The sequence below is a fragment of the Chamaea fasciata genome, unplaced genomic scaffold, assembly GCF_029207755.1.
Source record: "Chamaea fasciata isolate MVZ Bird 193981 ecotype frontalis unplaced genomic scaffold, bChaFas1.0.hap1 SCAF_283, whole genome shotgun sequence".
Taxonomy (NCBI): domain Eukaryota; kingdom Metazoa; phylum Chordata; class Aves; order Passeriformes; family Sylviidae; genus Chamaea; species Chamaea fasciata.
In genome coordinates, this window is record NW_027094368.1 from 54033 (window position 1) to 60500 (window position 6468).

The window sequence follows — 6468 nt, forward strand, 5'->3', positions numbered from 1 at the left end:
TCACCCTGTCAATAAGTGCAGCTTTTCTGTCTGAGTGTTCCGTTGTCTGTTGAAGGTGCAGAGTGACATTGACAGCTTCTTAGGTGTGCCTTGAAAGTGGGGAAGGCTCTGCTTCAGTCATCCTCTCCAGACCACAGTGCCTTTGGAATACGGCCCACTGACCGTATTTTGCACACCTGTGGTACTTCAATTTGAGGCAGAAAGGACAGTGGCATTGGCAGGCAAAACCAAAGGAGGAGTGGGGCAGCCAAAAGATCCTGTGCACATGCAGGTCTTCAGCTGTGACTCAAGAGCGTTTGGGTTCGTGCCATTTGGATTTGTATCCCGAAGTGCAATCTCTTTGGCTGCAGGAGAGTCTTGCTCAAGTGAGAAATCAGCAAGATCAGTGAGAATGCTCTGAGAGGTTTCCTCTGGTGCAGAGCTGTCAGCGTCTGTGAGGTGAGAGCGGACGCAGTCTCGCCCAGGGCGGAGGCCCCTGGCAGAGCCCGGAGCAGCCTGAGCCTGGGCAGAGGCAGGCTGCAAGGAGGCCCTTGTAGCCTGGGAGCAGGCGAATGCTCCGCTCTCAGAGCCCGGCTGGCAGCCGGCCGCTCCCGAGGGGAAGCGTAGCCCAGCTGGGCACAGCACAGACGGGTGGCATCGGCCGTCTGCAGTCTGCACAGGAGCAGAGAAAGGCAAACGGCAGCCGAGGGCTGCAGGCCTGGCTGAGGATTCCCACTCTTGTGCCGGCTGCCCTGGAACTCCTGGCAAAGCAGTGTGTGCAGCACTCCGGGCACAGGGGAGGGAGCCGGGCTGCTCTGCAGGCTCCAGCACAGAGTAGTGTCCTCCAGGCACGGCGCTTCTGCCGAGGGAACCGAGGTTGGCGGGCGGCAGGGACAGCTTGCCCCAAGGGCCAAACACACACACCCACTGCAATGGAATGCTGCTTTTTATTGCCTTTCCCAGCCCAGGGTGAACCATGTGCCCTTTCCCTTTGGCTGGGTACTGGGGAACTTTTATTCTCTCCTGACTGCCTACCTTTCTGTCCCCTCCCCTCTTCTACTACTTCCCTTTTGGTCTGGGCTTCAAGCTGGCCCCTCTCCCAGCTCCCAGCAAAAGCCAACAAATTAACTAGAACAAATCCAAGCCATAAATAACAGTACCTAGAACCAACAATTTTCATTCATTTTTGTAATCATCTTCCGGCTGCAGCAAAATATTACCCTGTATCTCACAGAGGGAATCGGGGATGAGCCTGTGGCTTGCGCTTGAGCAGGGAACTGATTTGGATGGGAGCAGAAGGCTTTCAGTAGGTGACTGGTGTTTTCTTGATTAATTTCTGAAGGAAAGACACAACGTGGCTTCAGTCAGCAAACAGCTTTTCAAGGTGCAGTGACAAAATGCTTGGGAGCAATTCCCAGAGAAGGAAGGTGCTGAGAAAATCTTGAACTGAAAGAAATCATGAATTCCCTTAGCATTAACAGAGAGAGTTGAGCTGTCTTATTTCCTCCAGTGCACTGATTAATGTGTGCAAGTGGCTACCTTAGCCTTGAGAATGGAGTAGTCCTCCTAAGAAGGTAGCGGGAATGCATTCAAGGGGAAGCAAGTGGTTCTAGGAGGCTCTTGAGCATCAGAGGAGAATTTGAGGAATGGGATGTTCCCCGAATGACCACCAGAGATCCTTAAGAGAGCCCTACTCTCTCGTTCTTCACTTCTGAGACGTGATTTAAATTTGTCCAATAATTTGAGGGAATATTTAGCCTGTGAGTTTCTGCAAAGTAATGAGTAGGTCTTATTTCCATGGTTACAAATCAGTAGGTGAGATTTCTGAGTGAGCACATGTTAGAGAAGTGATTCCCCACACAGGCAGCACTGAAATAAAGTCATGCCTCCTTTCTCACACTGAGCTGGCACCGGGGACCGGGCCCTGCTTGGGAACTTCCATTTTAGTCCCTTCTATTGAAAGGTGAGAATGAAACTTCTTCCAGCCGTTTCCCTCTGGTTTCCATTCTTGGGGGCCAAAGCTCTGTGCTGCAGGTGGCCCGGGTGTGTGCAGAGCAATGCAGCCTCCACAAAGCCCTTGGTTTCCCCACAAGCCATCATGATTTCTTGCCAGGTGTGCCCAGCTGTGGCAGGAGAAAGAGCCCGCAGCGCAGTGGGCGCCGTGCCCTGCCCGGCCGGGGCACTCTGGCACAGAGCAGCAGCAGTGCCAGCACCTTTCAAACCACTCCTGCCTTGGCTTCGCCTGGGACACAGAAGCCTCTGGAAAGCAGCACCACATGTCGCGTTCCCGGCTTGGAGCAGCTGCTGCTGGTGGGGGGCAGACCTGGCCCCTTGTATCGCTTCCAAGTGGGAATCCAGGTGGAGACAGAGACATACATACAGAGAAAGCCCGGGCTTGTCCAAGAAGTGGGCAAATGTATGGGGGAATGTGTTAGGAATCATTTCAACTGTTGTGCCAACACTGCCTGCTCTCCTTTTCTCTCTTCACATTTCCTCTTCTTTTCCATCTCACATTTCCCCCCCTTCCCACTCACAATTCTCACAGTTTTCCTGTCGTGTTTCCCTCCCAGTTTTCTCATTTCCCCCACCCTGTTCAGCTCACTTTCCTCCTGCTTTATCTCTCATCTTTTCCCACCTTCCCACTCTTGCCTGGTTTTTTCTTCCCTCATGCTTCTCACCATTTTTCCCTCACTTACCCTGCCCTTTTCTCCCCTCACGTTTCTCTTCTTTTCTCCATCATATTTCTCAGTATTTTCTCTTCTCGTTTCTCACTTTCACCCTCCGGTTTCTCGCCCTTTTCCTCTCACATTTCTCACACTTTTCCCCTCACGTTTAGCATTCTTTCCCCGTCACGTTCCTTTTACTTCTCCTCTTGCATTTTGTGCCCTTTATTCACTCCTGTTTTCTGCCACTTTTCCCATCAAACTTCCCACCTTTCTTTCCCCTCATGTTTTCTGCCTTTTTCTGCCCTCTGGTTTCTCACTCTTTTCCCCGCAGGATTCTCACCATGTTCCCCTCACGTTTTCTGCCCCTTTCTCTCTCTTTGCCAGTCAAGTTTCTCACTCTTTTCCCCCCACATTTCCTTCCATGTTTTCCCCCGAGAGTTCTCACGCTTTTCCCCTCATGTTTTTAGAATTTTCCCATTGTATTTCCTGCCTTTTCCTCCTCTCACCTTCCTCTCCTGTTTTCGCTCACATTTTTCACCATTTCCCACTCAGGTTTCCTTCCCTTTTCTTCCCTCACACTTCCCTCCTTTTTTCATTCACATTTCTCACACTTGTCACCTCACGTTTGCTGCCTTTTTTTCCCCTCACATTTCTTAAGCCACTGCTTCCTGTCAGTGACTGTTCCTCTTCAGAAGCTGAGGGGCTTCTCTTCTTTCCTCCTGTCATCCCCTACTCCAAATAATGGGCGCCAGAGCAGCGCTCCAAGAAGCCCCTGCCTGTGCGTCTGCTGAACAGAATGTCGCTGCTCAGCTTGAAGAATCCCATTAAGAACAACCTCAGCTGCACTGCACTTCCTGCTGCAGTTTTGATTAGTGTTTCAATTCTATAGGGTCTTCACAGTGTTCTAAATAAAGAGGTACCCCGAGGGATACACATGGCAGGTGAGCAGCCACTGCACCATCCGCCCCAAGCGGATCCCATCTCCGTTTTCATCACCTCACAGTCACTGTGACTCCTGCCTGGACGAAACCACTTGTGATGCTTCTTGATGCTAAACCAAGTCCATCTGCACAGGAAATGCTTTTGGCCCTCTCCTGGAAAAAAAAGAAAAGTTTTTATTTGAAAACATTCAAACCCCGGAGTTTCTTCCTCTGTTCACCTATTTGAATTGCCTTGACATCCAAATACTGCCAGCCGCCGTTCCAAACTGGCTGGTCTGTGTTGGTGTGCGCAGAGCAGAGGTGCCACGCCGTCTCCGTTTCCCGGGTGTCTGTTAATGTCCGTTTCAGCAGACGGCTGAGGGCTCGGCCTGCCCCAGCCGCCATCTTGTGCGTGGCTGCCTCTGCTCTCTGGCCTCCATCTTGGGCGTGGCTGCTCCAGCCCCGGCCGCCATGTTGTTCTTGGCTGCCTCAGCCCTGGCTGCCATCTTGTGCATCCACCTAGTCCAACTCTGAAACAAACGTGTCGCTGTTTTGCCAGCAGTCAGCACCAGAGACGCCAACACCAGCGTAAGGAGTAAGCGGCTTTTACTGGAGTGCAAAGCAGCAAAGGAGTACCAGAGGATAAGCTAAGCAATGCACCTGATTATTACAGCAGAAGACTGCCCGTAGGGATTAAGAAAGGTACATCGCCAGTTACCCATATGCTTTGCCATCCTCCTGACACACTCGTCAGCTGGCGAGCCCCTGTCACACCAAAGGATTGGAAATGCACTCCCCGTAGCCAGGGATTCCTATGCAGCTGGCCCACCCACAGGCCAGGCCGCAGACTTTGCTGTTAGAGACCCCAGATTTTATTCTGTTGAATAAACAAGCTACCAAAACTTTTAGTGCAGGAACATCTGATTTCATCCTTCTCTTGGCCCGGGCTCAGAGAGGAACCAAGGCAGTTTGCTTTGACCATATATCTTCAAACAAGACCACACAGATCTGATTCTGTGGCCTTGTCTGGCTTCTAAGTGCGGAAAGGTAAATACCTGTTGCACTACCAACCGGATTCATCTATCATCCCGGTAACGGTCCTGCCTGTTTTGTTTATGAGCCCATATAAATACAATGTTTGGTTGGAAGGGTCGTCCGGAGGTTAGCTTTGGCTTAGGGCCTGTTGTTGAGTTTTTAGTACTTCACCAGAATTGTCTTTTTACAGGCAGTGGTGCTGTCCCCTCGGCTGCAATGGCATCTTCAGCTGGTCCCACAGGGATTGCCAACACTCTGGTTGTGCTGCACTCCTTGTGAGTGGAGTCGTCAGTCTCTTGGGTGAGCAGATTCTCTGTCACGGAGTCCAAAATTCTGCTCTGGGATTCACCAAGGTAACAAGAGGAAAGCGCTTCTGCAGTTCTGACATGGAAATTGTCCTGCTGCGTGGGCTTTGCTGTGAGTCTGAAACACAGCAGCTCTCTGGCCTTTCGGTGCTGCTGGCTGAGCTAGCTGCTGCCTACTCAAGGCTCAGGTAGGCACCTGAGCTGCCTCGCCGCACTGCAAAATCCATCTCAGTGCTCATGGCACGCCCAGATGCCTCATCTCAGTGGAAGTCCCACCGGCAGTGTCAGAGCAGCGGCTCCTCGGCATTGGTGCTGCCTGTGCTCTCTGCCCTGGCCCTGGCCCTGGCCGTGGCAGTGCTGGCCCTACTGCCATGCATGCACAGGGAATGGGAACTGCTGCCTGACGTTTTTCAGCTGCGCCACTGCTGCTGCTCAAGACACCTCAATGAATGGATTAGTGGGGTTGTGGGCCATATGAGCCTGTGATAGCAAGGTCCTGGACATGAAGGCAGAGGTGCAGAGTGTCCTGCCAGTCCTATTTCAGCGTATTTCTGGGAACCAGGGAATCCCTCTTGATCCTATGAGGCACTGAGTTTGCAAATTAATGGTTCCATTGTTGCTGTTGTTGTTGCTGCTGCTGTTGTTGTTCTTGTTGTTTTCCCTTTGTGCTGCATCCCTATTTGATGCCAGCCGAGCCTCTCTCCAGATGGGCATCTCTGATCATTGCAGTGAAGCAATGCAGGCAGTTCAGGAGGTGGTGACGACCATTTCAGGATGACTCTCTCCAGTTCAAGCCCTGAGTGGGAGTCAGAATAAAAACTCTATCAAACCTCAACTCCATTGGAAGATTCCCTTCCTTGTCACCCTGTGAATAAGGTCTACATGACCTTTCTGAATTGTCCATTGTCTTTTCAAGATGGAAAATCCTGTTGATGGTGATTTTGGTTCAGTTAGGAATTGCGGAATGGTCTCCTTCTAATGCCAACACGATTTCTGCTTTTCTATTTCCTTCATATATATTCCTACCTCTGTCGACTACTGTTGTATAGTTATATAGTTCCTAGGTAACTTCAGTACTTTTCCTCCTCTGATAGGCAGAAAGACAAAACACGTTCCAAAGTCTCCTATCTGATCTTGCCTCCTCTAGGAGCAAAGGTTGAAACAGCAGTACTGATAGGCAGTACAGCTAGGAGCAAGAAAGAGGGGCTCCAGAGGAGGTGGGAACAAAGCAGGGATATTTCCTCATTTCTTGTGCTGCTAATTGAGAATTCTTGTCAATTATGCTAATGTTCCACACTTGTAAAACCACATTTGCCCTATGTGGGGCGGGTGTTTTTCCATACCTGCCCCTGGAGGCCTCCAGTTAAAGGCCAGATTTGATATTACCTGCTATAGTAATGTGGCAAAAGTGGGTTGTTTTATTTTTCAGTCATTAGGTCACCACTTCCTCCACACTGCGGTGCCTTTGGAATATGGCCCATCCGCCCTTGTTTGCACAGCTCTGGTCCTTCTACATGAGGCAGAAAACACATTTCCAGCCAAAAGCCCACAAGGAGTGGGGCA